The sequence below is a fragment of the Lutzomyia longipalpis genome, chromosome 2, assembly GCF_024334085.1.
Source record: "Lutzomyia longipalpis isolate SR_M1_2022 chromosome 2, ASM2433408v1".
Taxonomy (NCBI): domain Eukaryota; kingdom Metazoa; phylum Arthropoda; class Insecta; order Diptera; family Psychodidae; genus Lutzomyia; species Lutzomyia longipalpis.
In genome coordinates this window covers 30487288-30508532 of record NC_074708.1, presented here as the reverse complement: position 1 = coordinate 30508532, position 21245 = coordinate 30487288, and the positions used below count along the sequence as shown (strand labels likewise).

The following is a 21245-nucleotide window of genomic DNA, read 5'->3' as shown; positions in this document are numbered from 1 at the left end:
TATTTCTTCCACACTCATATCCAAGAATTAACCCAAGAAACACACTCAGTCCATCCGGACCGCAGCATTGGACACAGCGTCGAAGAAATTGGAATTCGTGCGGCGTGTATAGATTGTGGCCGGTATAAAACTAAACTTAGAGAAGTGATAAGGCGAGAATTTATGAGTGCTTCAGGTCATCTCTGAACTCATATATTATACACTCATATGAGATGCTCAGGTCTCCACGAATATTACTCTCATTATTATAATTCTGCCGTCAGATAAATCCATTTTACGAATATACATATTCTAGAATAGCGTATCTCTGTATGCAAAGAGATGAAGAATTTTATTGAAATTTCACTTACTTTATAAAACTGGAGTTTAGACGACATGAGAAATAAATTCAGAGGACAAAGTTTTGCAGCTGTGGGTTACGTATACGTAGAAAACAGTCTTTTTGAAGTTTGTACTCACCAGAAAAACAATCTGCAATGAAAGAAAAATAGAATTTAATTAGGAAATCTTTAAGTTAGAATGGGTTTCACATTAAATTAAAAATATGAAATTTAAATAATAGTTTCGTTGCTGTATGACCTGGGCGCCTAATTAGTTGGTGTTCCACTTCGTGGCCAACACCAAGTATTGTAATCGTCGGAAAAACCGACCACCTCAGATCGGGCTCAAACTTGGTATGAGCACGTTTTAGACATCCCACATTACGAAAATGGTGGTGGAAAATTTTTGATCCGGCCGGCCTGCCGGCCGGCCTGCCGGCCTGCCGGCCGGTCGCCTAAACTTTGCCTTATAACTTTCGAACGGCAAGAGATAGAGACTTCCGGTTTGAAGTTTTCTATAGAAATGTGGGTGTAAAATTTCATTTTTTCGCATTTTCAAAATCCAAGATGGCCGCCGTCTGCCATTTTGAAATACCGTCAACCACTTCCCTTACAGCTAGAGGTCTGAAATTTTAGTATGTTGTAGGGCTTAGTGAGATGTTTTCATCAACAATTCATACTTGAAAATCGGTCAAGCGGTTTAGCAAATATGGCGGCCTAAAGCAAAAAGTGTTTTTTCGATATATCTCGAGAACGGCTTGACCGATTTTGACCAACTTGGTATCAAATGAAAGGTTTCAGGAAGCCCTACAACTGTCTAGAACATTCCAAGTTCCAACAACATCCACAAGAGGCGCTAAAATCAAAAACAAAAATTGCCTAACTTTAAGGGGCAATATCTCCGAATCCCGATTATCGATTTCCTTTAAATTTTGATATGTTGTAGCTTGACTCAATATCTTTCACCAGTCCGAAAATGAAGAAAATCTATGTCGCCGTTTAGAAGATATAGCCATTTGAAAAATTCTTGAATTTGAAAAGTTCTAAGAGCCATATCTCTTGAACGACTTATCCGATTTTGCTCAATTTGGTATCAAATGAAAGGTTTTGCAATTCTCTACAACTTTTTAGAACATTAGAATCCTCTTGAACCATTCCTTCAGAACAAAAAATGCGAAAAACTGTTTTGGTAAAACAAAAAGCCGCCATATTGTGTTTCTGATGTGACCTTGAAAAGTATCAAAATTAATCCCATATTCTGGATTATTTTAAGACCTTTTCATAACTAGTCTAGAAATTTCTGTAGGTGTTATAGATCTTGAGATATGACCATTTTTATGCATCAAATTGCTGAATTTCACAAAAAAATCAACTTTGCCTACTAATTCTGATCACAAATCGTATTATAACGCATAAACTAACTTCTACACGATGTGGGACACCAACTCTTATAACTGGACGCGTTATGATTGACTTTCTAGGAGCGTAATCAGAAATTTATTTTTTATTTTTAACTTTTTTAAATAAAAAAATGTTTAAATGGATTAAAAGAACTACTTAGGAGTTAAGATGCTTTTAAATTTACATCATTTGACAATTTCCTTGTGAAATTCTAAAGTTTGACGTTTTTTTCCTAACGTTTGTTATTTTAACATTCATTTTGACATTTGTCAAGATTACCTTTAAGTATACACCACAATAAATGATTAGATTCTCTTCCTTGGGCAGATAGTACGGAAGTTTGGGTGATTTAGGTACCTTGAATGAATAGTGATTGAAAATATTAGTAAATGATGTCCTCACCAACTCCTTCACCTTCTTCTAGCTCTTCCTCTTCGTACCTTTAAGATAAAGGATAAATAATTATTAAATGAACCACATCCGGTTCGAAAGACGCGGTGATGAGGTAGTTGGTAGGATCGAGTCCTTGTCCTCCTCCGTTGCTGGTCCTGAATCCCAGAATGATTTCCCTTGTGGGACGTTGATGAGCTTCCGGATGTGTGGGGCAGCAGAGACCACGTGAAGATAACAAAGTCTCAAATTTCTCACTGTGTGTGATCAAGAAGATCACCACTGCTGCTTCCCACAATAGTCCACCTTCAGCACAAAACATACAACACAACCCACTTAGTGGAAATTTGGGTTTTCCTATAAATTTTCAGGATTTTCACAAGAAAGAAATCCAACGAGGTTATTATTGACAAAAAGAATTTATTGGACTGGTTGAAATATTAATTTTTATAAAAACTTACATGAAACAATTTGCATTAAGATTTAAAATTTCATGAAAAATTGAAAAATTGGAAATAAATGAAATTAAAGAAAAATATTAATTAAATTAATTCAATTGATTTTATAAATTTACTTTACGCATAAAGTAATGCGTAAACAACATTTGACATTTTAATGTTTCATTTTAACGTTTGACATTACATAATTTTTATAACACTTGAAGATTATTTTTAGCGACTGACTTTATTTTGTGATTTTTGACGTTGTTTTATAACGTTAGTAGTTTTATTGTAACACTTAAAAAGTTTAACGTTTGTTATCTACCTTTGAAGCTTTTTATCGTTCAATACTTTTTTAGACGTTTGATATTTCTCTTCTACTGAATGACTTATTTTATTATTGTCTTATATTGTTTTTCCACAATTTGGCACTTCGAATTTTACAAATTTTCGAAAACTTTCCTATTCATAAAAAAATTGTTTAATTCTTACGTTTATTTTAAAATTTTAAAATTAACAAAAACATGAAACGTTTGCACTATTATCATGAGCTATAATAGTTGCAGTTTATGTGTAACTCTACCCAGCTGACTAATGTCCAGATATGGCTGGCAAAGTCATATGTAGGTGTGATTGTTTAAGAAGAGAGAAACAACGACGAAATCCAAATATTCACACAAAAATTATCTTACTGTGCAAATAGTTCTGTAGATTGCATTACTTTATGTTACTGGGGCATAAATGCATTTTGGAGTGGCACTATCAGTGAGATTCCCACACTTTTGCGGAGTCAGCGTGAAAATATAGATTTTCATACATTTCGCGGCGCGTTTGTTTGAAAAGCTCCATTGCATATAGGATGTAAGTGGTGGTTCACACGCGAATATGAGATTCTACACTTTTCTACCCATATCTACTACCGCATGCACACTCTCAACTTGAATTTCGTACAAAGATGAAGGCTATAAGAGAGCATGGTTAAAAATATGAGAAGCTGCTTTGGAATTCCAGAGATGTTGCTGCGGAAATTAATTTTTCGCCTTGATTCATTTCCATTCTGCACCACTCTGACTATGGGCACAACTTAGGTGGAATGAATGAATCTCTTTGGTCATAATATGTATATGAAGTTCTCTTTTTTTTAAAGTTATATACCAGCAAAAAGGGCAATCTTAGCGCTTATGCTCCGAATAATAATACAATAGCATGTATAATAATTTTATTTGATGATAAATTCTCAAAGTGGGTGTATAATTTAGAATTTATGGTGTCTATCGTTTTATTTTTTTGTTCATGGAGCTCTCTGAAAATGAAAAAATTAGTTCAAGCGAGAGATTGAAAAAAAAAGAAGTGTTTTAGGGCGAGAAAGAAAGAGATTATGAGTGACTGCTGTGGAAATTGTGGGGTAAAGTTTCACATAGAGACGTTGGAGTATTGTGGGGAGGGGACGGTCAGAAGAAGTGGAAGAATCATCACATTGAAACACGAGAAGCTTTCAAGACTGAAATAATCACATCTCGCAATCTGTAATTAGAGATGTAATGCTCTGAATTTATATTTTACTCTCGATAATGAAAATTTATCACCATTAGGATGAGAATGAAGTTTATATTGGAAAAGACCCATGAACAAATCACTCAACTTCCCACATTCTTTCTCCACCGAGCATTTTATTCTCAATTTGCCGTGGAATTCCTCCTTCCTTTTTGGATTCCTTATGGAGAGCAAAATGCGAGGCGAAGAAGGAGAGAAAGAATGAGTATTTGTGGCTTAAATGCGCGCACCAGGAGGATTATAAAAAGAAGAGACTGGCGCCAATTTCTACGTGCTCTGAGTACTCTTTCTCAATTTCATTGTGCCATGAACCACGAATAGATGATTTTCTTCTTATTTCCACACGGAGCTGTGCCTCCTAAAAGGGCATGCCATTGAGGGAAATATGTAGTCTATCAATGAGAAATTTTAGGATTTATTTTTCTTAATTGATTTTTACTCAAGAACATTCTACAACAGAATTCTTACAAATTAATTTGAATAAATTTTGATAGTTTTTTTTAAGAGCTTCAACGCAATAATTAGAAACTTTCTACAACATTGTATCTTCCTTCTACCAATAACATCCCTCCTCGTTCCGCAATCAAATTGCGACTGAGAACGAAATGGCAGAGGATGGATTGAATGTGAGAAAAAGTCACTCCTCAAAATATTTCTGCATTCGTGCAAGTGAGGAAAAACTCTTCCCAATTCCAAGAAAATGTGCGAGTCCCTAAGAAAAACGTCTTCGCCAAGCAAATACGTGAAACACACACACAGATATGGGAAAAAGTTCACTTATCGTAATTCTTTTTCGTCTGATGGACATAGCAAGTTGCACGAAGAGACATTATCGGAATTACCAAGCTTGAAAGCTCCCATCCGAAATGTGTCTCTGTCCCCGTAAGTAAATCCATTGAACTAATTTTGTCGAAATTACAAATTTCTTCCATGTGGCTTCTTTTTCCCCCTACCAGCGTCCACGTGAAATAGATGAAGGAAATTGTTTGGTCAGTCTTCCTTATTCTCTGAATCAATCGTGACATTATCTTCTATATGCACATGTCTCCCCATCGAAGATTTTTACTTTTTACTAAATCGAATTATATTGTTGAGATCCCCCAAAGGACATTTGGTGAATTCTTTTCTTTTTTTTCTAGGGGGGGGGAAGAATGTTTTTCGGCCAATGTGCAATTTTTATGGGTGACTTAATGTTGAACTTTATTACTGCAACTACTTCCAGTCTGTCGCAAATGCAATATTATAGTCAGGGTGGATGAAAATTTCAGTAAATTGTCTCGTCTCTTGGGGGGATGAGAGTTTTGCTTCTTGAAGAAGACAATGGTGAGATAAATTTTGGAATAAGTTTCTCCCGTTCCAGCACTTTTAACGAAAGGTATATAACATTTTAAAACCAATGGGGAATTTTGATCAACAATCACATACTATGTTTGGTGAATTTTCTTTTAAACTTTGAACTTTTAACTTTGTATACTTTAATTTAAACTTGAAGCTAATAAAGGATAACTTAATTAGTACAACCCCCCCATTTAATGAAAACTGACAAAGCATTATTTTTTTTTTTTTCATTTATAAAGCATTGGTTTTGAAAGAAGCACAGGTTTTACTTTTTTTTTTTTTCAAAATAAGAATTCTAAAACTTCTATATTGGAAAGCTCTAAGCTCTTGATTCTGTGAACTTTTCTATTGCATGAAGAAATTTCAATTTCGATGCGATTTTTATTAGTTGAGGGTTTTATGAAATATTTCTCTCCCATTTCTAAGAAACCATCTCTCTCTCCATGTGCATAATGTAGCATTATTTGCAAGACTTGGGTAAGAGTGGAATTTTTCATTGTTATTTGTACCTATATAAATTTGCTACAACGACCAAAGGACAAGCAATATTGAACTGTTTTCCTCCGTGTATATACATATATATTGCAACGGGTAGAAATGGAGGGAGTCAGGGGACTTTCAAATAAACATACATATATTCCTAAAAGGTTACATCATGTGCTGCATATAGGAGAAGCATGGCAAGAGTGAAGTGGATCCACGTAATGCAATTGTGCTGTTAGTTTACATTTTCCGCTGCACATACTTGGGCTGGATTAAATAAATTCTTGGGATAAGATTGAATGATTGAAATTTGTATTTGCATTCCTTGAAATTATATTTATTCAACTGACGTCAAATTTACAATCAGTCCAGCAACATATTCTCCATGGCCTTTTGTATTATGGGGATGGAATACAAGTGATGGTGATGAAGAGAGGACATGCTACTTGCATTTTCAGAATTAAATTGAACGTATGGCAAACATATATATACGGGGATTGCTGCAAAGGAAAATCTTCGTGAATAAGCATTGTCGCATGGTGCACCTTCCTTTGAATCTTTCACATGCACACAATAATCATCACATCAAAATCTCCCATGAATATCTTGTATATGTGCATGAATATTCTACATACCGAATCTACGAAACCCCCGTGCTCCACACAAAAGTTTGGTGTGAAATTCTTCCAACTCTCTATCATACCCTGCTTTGCGAGAATTTAACAGAAAATCAATTTCTCGCAAAGTACATTGCAAGAAAAGGATTCCTCTCTCGACAGGAGGAACCGTATGGAGTTCTCAAGATATTGCTGTGAATAGAATTTTCTTTGAAGATCAGCGATAAGATCACTGCAATAAGTAGCATTGACTTTGGAATATATTCCATTGGAATTTTTCATGCAGATGCTCTATGAGTTGAACTTTTTTATATAAAGAAAATACTTTTTTTTCCTTTAATAATACGATCGTCTAAAGCTCTATCTCATTTTTCTTTACAAGGAAATACACTGAGAAATTTCTCTTTTCTTCATACTACCTACTTATATTACCTAGTTGTTGTAACAAAACACTATATGACACTTTATATAGTTTTTGAGAAAGTGAAATAGAGATATTTTAATAAAGTTGTATGTATAACATTTAGGTACACAATAAATAATTTTCTATTTTAATCTACAAGTTTTAATAGAAAATTACTAAAATGTCAAGGTATTTCCACATGAAGCCTACATTATATTATACACAATGGGATATTTTCGTGATCTTCTCACCATTCAAGATAAATATTTCTTTTTTTCTCTCTATAGATAAGCGTCAAAAATGAGCATTTTCTGCTGCAACATCCCTTTCGGCGGTGAATATGAGTTTGTGGGTTTTACAAGAAAAAGCAATCTCTCATCTGCGACTTGAATTACACAACACCCCACTGAATATGGCGGTTAGTGCACAAAAAGACGTCGCCTCCATACACGGAAATTGAATTAAATTTTAGACGATTTTCTGAGGTAGGTACCATACACATCAATTGTGGAAGATTTTTTTGCGGCATCGCGCGAGGACAGACAAAAAAGGCTCGAATGTGATTTGAAAGAAGAATGAAATGTTAAATAAAAATAACAATCAAAGGTGATTCTATTGAAGTTTCACGAAAGAGGAGGTATGTAAATCATGTTTCTCTCACAGGAGAATATTTCTCTAATTGCTGAAATTTGGGTAAGCAATAAAAGAGTTGGAATGTAATGTAATTTCAAGACATTTTATTGCCAACAACATGCATTGAAATTCCCCACACAGAGGAGTCATCCTCATGGCAGACCTCTAGGTGAGTCCATGTGTTTTGCTGATAATCTCTGACAAATTGCTTTAATTTCTTGACTTTCAAGAATGTTAATGTGATTTGATTTGTATTTTTCCCATTTTAGTTTATTCCAATATAAGAATCGTGGCGGAGAGCAAGAAGAAACTCCCATAGAGGAATTAAATGATAATTTCTTTTACCTGACTCTTCCCTAAACATTTTTTTTTTTTCATGTATGCCTCCTACTTCCAACACATCTTCCTTTTTGTTAACGAGGAGGAAGGTGCGAGAGAGGTGGAAAAAAAACGACACGAAATTCGAGACAGAAGATGTTTGTTCACATCGACCAGACTTCCAAATAATCAAAAAAACATAAATTGTAAATTAAATCAAACGCTGAATGATTTACTTTTGCTTCGCTCTGTGTTGGGGATCCGATTAAAATAAGTGGCACTTTAGGAGATCATAAATAAATTTACTTCTTTCGTGATATGAGGAAGATTTTCCTTTGACTTCGTCTCTATATTGATTTTCCCTATACTGCACATATACCAAATGTAATATTGTGGTTCGTATCTAACATCGTGGGTAGGCGACCCACCCTTTTAAATTTGATTTCTTCGCTCCTTATTTTAACACATTCACCACACACAGTCACTTTTTCCCATCTCACTGTATTTTATGATTTACAATCGCTATATGTTTATTAGTATACACATATAGACAAAAAAAATCCAGCCCCAACTAAACCACTCCCTTGTGGCTCAACCAAAAATCTCCTTAGTCATATTTCCCCTGAAAATTCATTTTGCCACATTCAAAGAGGTTGAACCAATTCTCGCCTCAATTTCTCTGTGTCTCTGCCTTCCCATTTTCCCATTGTGATCGTTAGTCGGGACTACGCCTTTTTCACATTTATACACACACGCGTATTTTCTCGTATTTGTACTAAATTATTCAAATTAATCCTTTTCTGGGGTGTTTACCACATTAATCGCCCATCAATGAATATCCTCCGGTTTTTTTGGCATGTGTGAAAGCTTCAAAAAAGCGGCATTTGGGGACGCTAGATCGATGGATAACCATTTATATCCACTCACGGAAAGAGATTTCCCTTCAAAATTTTCCGAGAAAAATTACAAGATATCCCTTTTGATAGGAACCCTGAAATATTCAACATTCCCTTTTGCATGATTTTCCCGTAATTCATTCAATTTCATTCAATGGATACCCATCAATTTGTCCGCATGGCCATAATATGTAGGTATAAATATATGAATGTATGTACCTACATAGAAAACATCACTCATAGGAAAATAATTCCTAAAAACTCCAACACGAGATAATTATTTTAAAAAATCAAACTCTCAATTTATTTTAATGAAAATAATTGATTTTTTTGATTATTCTCAAAAAAAAACATTTCATCATTAATTAGCAATCAACAATAAATATAGGTATCCAGCCAGCTCTATGATTGCTAATTAAATAAAAACTTTGTTAAAATAAATAATAATTATATTAATATTATTGTTTATTGTTCTAATAAAAAGCAATAACATTTTATAGTATATGTTTATAGCACTTTTAAATTTTAATCAATTAAATTGCATTTGAAATACAAGTCGTGAGATAAATTTTTTGATTTATTCTAATATTATTTTGGATGCGTAAAAAACCGTTCGCGGGGCTTTTAATTTAATTTTGAAATTTAGTTTTTAATTTTTAGTAATTTAAAACATTCTTAGTGAAGAATTTTGCATAGGATTTTCAGGCATGAATAAGAAAATGAAATGTAGATGGTTCAAAGACTTTTTTCTTTGTTTCAAAAATGAATGTCTTATAAGAAGATTTCTAAGTCCTGTTAAAGCTTACGTCTTCACGAGATATTTATGTAATTTTTTATAGAATCTCCAACCATTAAAGTTCCATTAGTCTTTTGCTTTATCAGGACTGTCAAAGATGCATGCTCTTGGATGGGAGATATCAGAAAATCGTCAAAGCATTTGATTGAAAACCACTCACAGACCAACATCTTAAGGTGACCCACATATTCTGAATCTCATACTTTATTAACGTGAGAAGACTCTGGGTGGACAGAAGAGACAACTATGGAAAAGTTTCTCCTCAAAAAAAGAAAGAAAAAAAAAGATTGCACAACTTTTGGGGAATCCCTTTTGTGGAGTTCTTAAAATCCATGCAATCTGGATGAAATGGAAGAGACAATCATGGTGAAGTGTGTGAATAAATGTCAACCCTCTGGCGTATTTGTCAGACTTCTCCACAAAGAAAAATGACGCCAGTTTGTAAGTCCTGAAGGATTGTTGGGTGGCAAAGAGATAGCCTACCCCGAGGGCTGTACTCATTGAAAAATGACATTGTCAGGATGAAGCATCAAGTGGTTTAACACAAACTTTATCTGATTTGGTCACTTTGGCTCCTACAGCACGGACGGAATAGAGCGGCACACAAGGACCCATTTCCGGGATGAACCTCCAATAAATTCCCGCCGGCACCGTGCATGACTATGGAGTGTGAGAAATTGATGGAAGGAACTGCGACACATTTTTCGAGCACATGGTCAAACTTATTTACATTCGAGACACCATCAGCCTTCTGGTGTGTGGTGTTAACAAAAAAAAAGGAGCAGCAGTGAAATTTTCCAACACGACCACCTTTTGACTTTGGAAACGGATCACTGGAGAAGAACCATCTAAAAAGGCACCAAAAAGGAGATGTAAAAAATTCAATTCATTATTCAAATTATCTCTGCTCTCAGTTCTCAATTTCATGTGTATAGCATAGCCTAATGCCATCCATTTACTATCTCGCCGTGCTGACTTCTTTTTTTTTTTCCTTTTTCTTTTTCTTAAACATAGCACATGTATGGTACCTTTTTTCCCTGCTCTCTCTCCTTTAAGGCAATGGGGAGCATAATCGCATCGTATATCTCTGTCTTGCGCATTTTAAATTTGTAAAATGTTAAGTAACGTCTGATGAATCGAACAGAGGAGTGAAACACTCACCCGAACTCATTGATATCCCAAGCTCTTGCACCGATCATGATTTACAGGTGAGAGAAACAGAGAACTTCAAACCAAAGATGGTTTGGGTAAACGTGTGAGCGAACAGGGCAAAATGGCACGTACAGACGGAGGTAAAGGGTTGAGTGAGAAGGATAGCATCGAGAGTTCCAAGAGATCAATCGGAGTTACATACATATATGTAGTACAGCCTGTAACCGAAGTATTTGAACACTTATTGGGAAAATTTATTAAGAAATTCAAGTATAGTTAAAAATCTTAAAGAATAATTTTAAAATTCTACCTAACATGACACACTTTGAAGGGATAATCTATTCCGTTCCACTCGGAAGAATTTCTCAAGTAAAATTTACACAGATAGCATAAATCATAGCTTAAGAAGTAATACATAGGTAACACACTTAAGTTTGTGAAAAAAAAAGGTTTTATTACCAGTAGTCAGGTGAGTCAGGTAATCAAATTAGTGATTCATTGCAATGATCAGTGTAACAAGACTTCACGCTAATTTTTTTTCTTGTATTCGCATTCAACCCTTTTACGTGATTCGAGGGCGTTTGGGTATATCTTTGGTGCTCTGTATGTATTTACAACCCGAAGGCACAGAAGATGGAAGGCTATAGGTATGTGTATGTACAACAAAGTAAGAGACGGAGTGAATTTACGGTCAGAGATATGTTAGTTTGCCATCATGTGGCTGTTTTACAATAATTATTTTTCAATTACCGCGGGGGCTAACCTCTAATTTGAGGCAAGACACCGGCACCGACAACATACAGCCAAGAAGCCAAAACACATTTATAAAATGTATAACATTCCATCTACATTATGTACATATGCATATTCATCGGAATGACGAATACCTGGGCTATTGGTGAAGCAGAGATGAGATGATTTTTGGTGTGTTGTGCTAGAGGAGGCGAGAAAAGAGTATACATATGTATGTGTTATATATATAGCGAATAAAAAGGCATAACCACATGCCACGGAAAGGAAAATAATATTGAAGCAAAAGGTGAACACATCGGGGCAAGATAGCACACACGGAAAAAAAGGAACGGAAAAAGGTGGAACGTGAAGAAAAAACATTCAAACTCACGAAATACACAATAAATTAGACATGAAAAGAAGTGAAGAGCTCGAAAGCTGGCCAAGAACTTGTTAAACCACCATGCCCATGTCGACAAAAGCGAGCAATTTGACCGCCCCAGTCAGAATTGGTTGGGACTCCGTAGTTCTCTTTGGTGGATTTCCATCACTCCATCTCCCGATAGCCCGCACCTTTGTGGTGCTCCAAAAAGGAAAAAAAAAGAACTAAGAGAAGCACCAAAGAGATCTCCTCTTAAATATCTCCACGATTTTCTGCACACACGGCAAAATGTGCCGTCCCAGGCAATAAATGTTCCTGTGCCAAATTCACGCATTTACTCCCTTTTCAGCCGACAACACACATGTGGAATGGAGTAAAAAAAAAGAACTATCGTGGCACATTCAAAAAATATGTAATTATGTAGATTTAGTACGCCCCAGCAAGTCGACATGATTGCAATAAAATAAACAGGCAGTGAAGAGGGGGCAAGCAAATGGGGCAAAATTACTGGGTGCATGACAAAGGAACACATCTCTCATATATGGATGTCAAATAAATTTAATTAATTAATTTCTCAAAATGTGATAGATGTAGGCAGAAAATATATTCCCTACTGTTTGCCATTTAATACCGAAATTCCCCCTTCCGCCCAACGACGTCCGCGCACATTGGACATCTTTTTCATACCGTATATACCCAAACTCCCCGCGTATGCAACATTGGGCAAAACACCAGCAATTAGCGGTGAATTCTGTAAATGTAATTAATTTTCTTTATATGATAAATACCACCATTATGATTAGTGGTTCTTTAACTGCGAAGCACCGACGATGAGGCATGAAGATGGAGAAGACCAATGAATCTTGTACACTTTGTTTCGACACTAATAACAATGCGCAACGTCTGCTGCTTCCTTCATCCAAGCGGACTACTCGGTGATTTGCATTAGGCTTCCCTCTGCATCCGCACACAGAAAAATTCACCATCATACACCGCAAACTAGGAAACATCGTATAATTTCTGGGCAATTTTGCATTTTAAAATAACATGCAAATAATTGTCGCTCTCCTCAACCCAAAAGATTGCGAGAGATTTTGGATAATAAACCTCTTTAAAATTCATCTTCATGTACCCCTGTGTGAGGAGTTTCAAAGTTACACTGAGATGGAGAGGATTGAAAGGTGAGTTCTGATTTATTAGCTTAGGAGTTAATTAACAGAAAGTGAAGAACAAATATTTTTCTTGCACAGATGTTATTATGTGTGTAGGCAGAAGGCGTACTTGTTGGCAGACTTGCTGAGAGTTACCTGGTTACAAATGAGTATATACCGGAGATTAAAGGGAATTTAATGTTTCTCTAACACAAACTCGTTCTATAAAAGTAAAATATAAAATTCTAAAAGTCGATACATTTAGATAATTTATGTTCTGTCGTTGACTTGCGGGAATCTCTTGTAGTGGTAGTTAATAAATACAAAATGTTATAATTACTAAATTGAATTAATATTTGTTTTTTTTTAATAATAAATACAGGGAAATTGATTTTACAGATAGAATCAAGAAATTTTTCATAAATTAACGAATTTATTGGGATTTAACAAATTCAGCAGATTTCATGGCTGATTGAAGCTTACAATGTGGGATTAATTGAATTTATTAGGACTTACAGGGAGACTTAGAGGATTGACAGGATTTGTGATGAAAATCATCCACATTCAGCATAAGATTCTAAAATTACTTCCATAATACTCGCATTCAATTCTCTGGTCACAATGTACACATAACTTTTCTTGTGAACGCTATGAATAACATTACATAGTTGCATTAACAAATCCTCCCTCTCTGAAATGCTATAACTTAAGCTATCCCAGAAGTTTAAAATGTCAAGAGAAGCAGCAAAGCAGAGCATAAGCATACGATGGCATTAAAATATTCCATAGCGAAATTCTCAGCGTATTTTAAATCACAATATACATAGGTACGGGTATATCCCTGGAGAATGGCGCAAAGTGGCTGTGTGATGTGCCGAATCAATACGATAAATCTCCTTCATAATCAATTTGGCGGGAGCATCAAGAAAATTCTCGCAAACAAGACAGGAGAAAGAGTCTACAAATTGACGAGCAAAATGCACCTTCAGAGGGGAGAATCCATCACTTAATTGATTGCATGAGAGAAGCGCGAGATCGCCGGGAATTTTTTTGTATGATGCGCGCACTTCTCGTGAACATAATTTGATGCCTCCGGCTTGAGAAATTGTTTCCATGGTGGCCTCTTCACGAATTTATTTTTTGGGGAAGGTGTGCTCCCGTCAATTGAGCACGGTCGTGGATGAAGAAACGCACCATTTCCACCCTGAAAGACGACGTGCCGGAAATTATAAATACACCAAGTCAGTCACTTGAGGTGTGGAGGTGTCTTTTAGTACTTGATGCAGAGGAGTGTATAAAAATAAAAAAGCGCGAAGATTTTTGGTGGAGAATATGGAATGCGTATGTGTTGGGTCCATATTAATGTTAATAAAACATCAAATTGGATTAGCTGCCGCTCCGAGGGTCCTCACACAGATCAGAATCCATCTCTATGACATCAAACACCTGCGGCGTCAGGATTAAGCTGGGATTGCGCGACTGTCAAAGACGGCCTCGTCGGAATATTAACGACCCTACCCCGAGTAAATTTGTGTTCCTCTGCACTGTCATCATAATACACAACATCTATAATAATCACATACAACGTAGCACACACAAAATATCCCGGTGTTGCCGGAGAAATGCTAAGAGGCACCGTGGAAAGGGTGGGCATGATGTATGACTCAAATAAGTCTCCGGCTCCTCACGCGTCATTATGAGGCACCAACCTATATGTAATGCTGATGATCATCCCAACTTTGTCTGCCACGACTGTGTCGCCAGAGTCACAGTCTCTCCGTGTGCCGTCGAAAATGAGTCTTATTATGCTGATTGTCGCTGTCGTCACGGATGTTATCGGATCAGGACTGCTCCCATTGAGGAAAGCCCCTTCTTAAATACCCCACACCACACCGACACATTCATAAAACTACCATTTTGTGGGATGCTACCCAAAAGCAACGATGAATTATTGTCTCATGTGTGGCCCTATGGTGATGACAAAATCCCGTGGAAATGGCAGGTCTAATTCATTTTATAACAATACTTTTCAGAATTTATTGTATATCGCACAAATATTCCACAAAGCACTCTCAACGGCAGAACACCACAATGTACCATGAATATTAATACCTGATCGCGTGAAAGGTGAAGGAGAGCCGAAAAGAAAGCCACACACAAGTTTCTTCCACAAATTGATTTTGGGATTGTCAATATACTCCCGGAAAAATTAAAGAGTTCGTGATTAAGCTTGATAAATTGGTGGATACAAGAGCTAGTTAAAAAAAAAAACTCCATGTTTCCACTAGAGCCCATATGGTTGAAGATAAATTGTATGTTAAATCTTAAATGAAAATGGATTAGGTTTTATTCTGTATTAATTGAGGTGGTTTTAAAAGATTCATTATGAGACATTTTTAGTTCACAGTAGCTTAATTTCACAGCATGAATTCATTGCTCAATAATTAAAAATATTTAATATTTTGTGAAAAAAATTGTTAAGATTCGGATTCTATGAAAGATGTAATTATTCTGGCCAGGGTAGTTAAGAAGCTTTTCCAAATAGGAGTTGGAATCTCGGTTGGAGTAATTTCCAAGATTTGGAAGTAATGCTTCCATTTATTGGATCTAGACAACAGAACATATCCATAAGTTATGTACAAAATACATAATGACATTACTCGATCCTTGGCAAAGTTCATACCACAAGAATTTTCTGAAATTCCTTAGAAAATTCTTTTAATTGATTTTAAGACTCTTTTTTTCCAAAATCTACAACCAGAAAGTTTAACCCCTACATGCTTTCAGGTTAGCTAGAAAAAAGCTTAGATGCTTATGGGTTAGTGGCTCAAAATAGGACGGTATTTTTCTCCGGAAATGTTGGTAATGCGGCGGAAGTGGAAAGCCTAAAAGTATACCTCATAGCAAATCAATCATTTCCCGCCAAAACATTCACACCATACACGCCACACATTTGCCAAAACTGCTACCGGAGCACCCCCATTCCACCCCCTCTCAAAATATGGGCCAGAGTATTTGACTTTGTGAATTAATAAAGAAAAACGGATTGCGACAGCAAATTCTGTGGGATGCGTGAGAAAATTGCGGGGTAGGAAAAAAGTGAGTATGAAATTCACCCCGTCAATCTCTCAAAAAGTAAATATTAGACGACGAAGGAAGAGTGGTGTCGGTTGATCCAATCCAATATTGGTAGCCATATTGTCGTAAATCGTCTGATTTATTCCACGATAAGAGGGACATAAAGTGCTTAATAAAAATTTATAGACATTTCGGGACCTCACTAATGTAGCATTTTGTGATCCTTAATGGCCCCATTTTACGACGCAACTCAGCAACACCGGCCAAGCATTATATGCTTTTTTCTGTCTTCCCAACAGTCACGGCCACTCAATATGAAATCTAACTCCGTTCTATTTGCTCGCTCTCCTCAATGGACAAGGCGGAAGCGAGCCACCAAGTGCTTTGCACTCCATCTCCCCCCAATTTTTTTTTAGCTTGGGAAGAGCCATCTCAGACTAATTCGTAAAAGGCAAAGTGGGAAACCCCCTTCAGCAGAGAGGTCACAACCATCAGCAGGAACACCCCCGAACGGTCACCCCTTGATTGACGGTCATCCCAAGTGACGAAGTGGTGGACGTGCAATTTTCATGACTTGTCGCTTTGGGTCCCTTAGCCTTGTCGAGTGTGTACCACACGTCAATGAACAACCACCAAACACAATATCCAATTTAACACTCTTCGCCTCTATTGTCACATTCATATGAGCAATATTTCACTCCGTGCTCGGTGGACGGAGTGAGAGAAAACCAAAGTCAAGTGGAAGATAAATATCACTTTGGGCCATTCTAGGTGTTTTCACACCATTCTAGGTGTGGGTCCACCTCTCGCTCTCAATGGACGGTATTTTTGCCCCATCGATACACTATCACAACATAGTCAGGTAGATTTGATGGCTTTATCAACGTCATGTGGGAATTTAACTTTCAATCCCAGGATAAACTGATTATTCAGGATCTCAGACTTTGAATAAATAAAGCATGTTCTGCATAAGCTACAGATTAAATTTCAATTAGACTCCTTACATTTATCCTATTCAAGGGAAAAGTTTCGTCTAGTTTAGAATACTTTTTTCATTGGACCTATAAATGCGACCTATGTATGTCAAGATTTTCTTAAGTTTTAATAAACCTACTTAGATGACTTAGAGACGCCTAACATATAATGAGTTCAAGAGCAGAAATTTCTGTTCTCTTTCTTTAGACAATGATATTGCTAACAATCGCAGCTGTAAGTATTCTTAGAAGAAAAGTTTTTTTTAGTGTAGGCGAATCTCAAAACATCTTTGTCGGTCCATCACGAATAGCGAGAAAAAAACACGTCCATTTGTATACATAGTTTCAACAATGCGTGATTTTTTAAGGTGTTGCTGGTGTATATGCTCTTTTTCACCACTTCTTCACCCATCCGAAGTGCTAAATAAATAAATACAGCGAGCATTCTTAAGCACCATTTCGATTTTGTCGCTCATTCAGACAATCATTATGTTTGGAAACAACCTCAAGACATTTCCCTATACCCAGACTATTAGGAGATTAATACCATAATAAATTAAATCGCTCTAGGTGGTCACCTCTTGAGCAAATTACAAAATACTTTTCTTCATTATTTACCCAATACATTGGGAAAATGGACTTCCGCAAATAGAACAAGCCCAGGATTGTGCAGAAGCAAAAAGATATGTATAGAAAAGGTATTTAAATGATATTCCAATTCAATTGTAACCGTAATTAATTCACTTTTGTCTTTCTGGGATACCAAATCCTCTTAGTCATTGTATCTCTGTGTGGAAGCCCCCTCGGGAAATATCAAATAGATTATATTTGAAAATAATAAATGACCAAAGGGAGAAATTTTGCTACGTAATTGGGGAATTTCAGTAGCCCATTATACATACGTACATTGATCCTGCAAGATAATAATGCTATGAAAAATAAGATAAGTCGTTATACTTTGAGAAAAATTAACATGCAAAAGTATTTAATATACAAGAGTACTTTATAAATCATTTTAAATTGTTAGCTGTTATGTAAATATTTTGATTTCTTCAACACCTCCGCTATATTTAATCTTCAACATTTTTTCGTACAATGTTTTATTGAACTTGAAATATGAAATTACAAACAATAAGATTTTTTTTAAGTTTCGCATCTTTTTGATTTTCTCTTTTCTTACTTTTTTTTATATTCTTTTAAGAGATCTTTAACCGTTAAATCCTAGTCATACAACGATCTTTTATTATTAAAATTTAATAAACTTATTTATTACATTAAAATAAGTATTTGAATCCATTCCAATAGTTCCAATGAAAGTTTAAAATATATTAAATTCGAAATTTATTTTTATTTCCAGTGATTCTAACGTTCTAACGGAGAGATTAGTTTACAAATCACCCAATTTCAGATTAGTAAATATTAACCAAATGATCATTCATTGAAGAACTCTCTCATAAAGTTATGTTATTCATCAATATTGTTTCAAATGGATTCAAAAACTGAAAGAAACACAACTAAAAGCTTTTAATGTAATCAAAAGTGCGCAACCATCCGCCGCCCCGTGGGTTCATTTTTTTTAAAACACCTCTGTGTTGTACGATTACCCAAATATCCTTCCCCATCATTTGTTCCCAAACCTCATTAAGCTTGTCTGATCTTTAGCGGTGTGGATCGTCTCCGCTTATGTGTCAGAGGAATGTCAGTTCTGAAATTAGCCTGTCCTTCATCCGCGATCACTTGTGTTCTCACATCCGATTGCAATTAGCTGAGTGAAAGAGCATGAAATTCGCATTTTTTTTCGCCCCAGAATGTCGGTGTTTATTTTTATGAGTGCAAACCATGGGGAAATTCTTGCATAAATCCTCAAGAGTTTTTTTTTGCTATTTTTTCACAAGTCACATTAATTCTTATCTCATTCACAGAACCATAAAGATATAATATTTTCTCTATTATACATATATATTTCTTAGGCATACAGAAGAGACAAAAAAGCTATTTATTTAGGAATTGTGGAAAATATTATTTCACATACAATCTCCGTTTAATGGCACAATAGTAAAAAAATATACCATGTTTGCTTGAATTCTTAAAAGCACACTCAAGTATTGCGGCAATAAATTTCTCATACATTAGATATTGTGCTCCAAACCGTATCATTTTTCTCTTGAAATGTTATTAAAATTCAAGGTATTTGAAACATTTTCTCTGTTTGGTCTTTGATTCATATCATCCATCGACACTTTAATGGTGTGGCTTTTGCATTTTAAATTAAAATTTCACACAATTAAAAGTCATTTATTCTGCCATTAGGTAGCACAATTCTGATATAAAAATGAAATACGTACTTTCATGACTACCTACTTTCCGAAATTGCGCTTATGAATAACCAAAGACCCCGTCCTCAGTATTACCTAATTTATTCTTCCTCACCCAGTATATTTGCTTACCGTCTCCCTCGCATAAAGCAAATTTTAGTATATAATTTTTTTCTGGGCTAAATTGATATGCATATGAGAGGATAAAATCAAAGACTCTCTTTCAGTGGACAAACAACATAAAGGGGGAGGGAAGTGTTGTGTGTGTGTATACATAGCAAATGGGACGATAAGAGGCTCGATTTAATGAAAGTATCAGCTGTTGTTGGCACAACCAAAAACTTATCAATAAGCACACAAAACCAAAATACAACTTTATCTTACAAACCCCAAAATATAATCCAATAATCCTAACTTTTCTATGAGCACACAAGGAGTGAAAGTTTCACAAAAGGATATTCCTGCTCCGGTGTGTAAGTTTGGATTATGATAGGAGAGTCACGTGGCCGAGACATGAGCTCATAATTGAGAAACGTCGTCTCCCATGGTGGAAATGTTTGCAAATCCGGTTGAATTGATTAGCCAAGGGAGTATCGCCATGGCGGCAATAAAATCTTATTATTTTAGTACCGGCTTCAATTAAATCTCTTGAATGTTTCAAATCTGCTAAACTTTATGATTCTAAATTGCAAAGAAGGAATTTGCTTTAATTATTGAAATTTTGTGTGTGTGTTAGAGTAGAAATAGATACCTGTAATAAGCTATACGCTACAATTTAAAAATAAAATAAATGCCAGGTTTTCCGCATTTCCACACATTAATTGCAACTTTTGATATATATTCTAGATTATTTCTTCAAAAAATATAAAATATATTCTTTCTTTAGTTTATAACAAAATATATAGGTATTGCTTCTATTGAAATGTGGGGGAAATGCAGGAAAATAACAAGAGAATATCATGGTTCTGTTGGGCCTTCGTGGAAAATAACTTATACGCTACTCAATGGGCTTATGATATAAACCAAAAATAATAATGATGATTGCTAATAGTATATATTGTTACCAAAAACAAGGAAATGGCCATTTCACGTGTGTATTGTTCTGTCTATAGCGGCAGTGGATAAGGTCCCCACAACCTCCCGGCTTGTGGATTTTATGCCATCGCGTCTGTTATAATAATTCCATTTATCTGGAAATAGCATCACGCAGATATATATATAAGTTTTATTCAGCATCTAACGTACAGTTACTTATGCTTTTTCAGTGCCTTAATTACTTAATACATTAGTTTTCTTAAACTAAATTTCTTTTATTAACTTGGTTCTAGTTAGGAATTCAATTACTTTTTCTATGGGGATTTCAAAAAGGATATGTTTTAAGCAATTTGACTTTAATATTAGGTTTCTTATGTTTTCTACTTTCCTGCATTCTGTAAAGATATGCTTTATTGTGAGTAGCTCACCGTTACACTCACAGTGTTTTTCATTTTCATTTCTATTCATTAGGTGGCTGTGGGTTAATCTAGTGTGTCCTATCCTTAGTCTATTTATTATTATAGCATGTTCTCTTGAAATACTATCATTATAGGCAAAGCCGCTGGGTGTTTCGTAAATCTCCCTAAGTTTTTTGTTGTCTGTTATTTGTGCCCAACTGTTGTCTCTTTGTTCAATATTTTTCTTCTTTATAAGGGAATTTATGTCCTGAAAGGATGCTATATTTAGGTCGATGTGGTATTTTTCGGTACTTTCTTTGGCTGCAATGTCAGCTATCTCATTTTTTCTAATTCCTATGTGTCCGGGGACCCATAGGATGTGAATTTTTGGGTAATATTGGAGGAGTGTATCCCTTATTTCTGTAATTGTACTGTTTTT

The 21245-nt window shown here is 35.5% G+C and overlaps 1 protein-coding gene across 1 annotated transcript in view; it reads right to left on the bottom strand.

Annotated features, from left to right (window-relative positions):
- The window catches only part of LOC129790104 (uncharacterized), a 182026-nt gene that overhangs the window by 140206 nt on the left and 20575 nt on the right, over nucleotides 1-21245 (bottom strand). Inside the window, exon 2 of the mRNA XM_055827340.1 lies at nucleotides 460-471. The gene's annotated coding sequence lies outside the window, so the exon portion shown is untranslated. The remainder of the gene's footprint in view (nucleotides 1-459; nucleotides 472-21245) is intronic.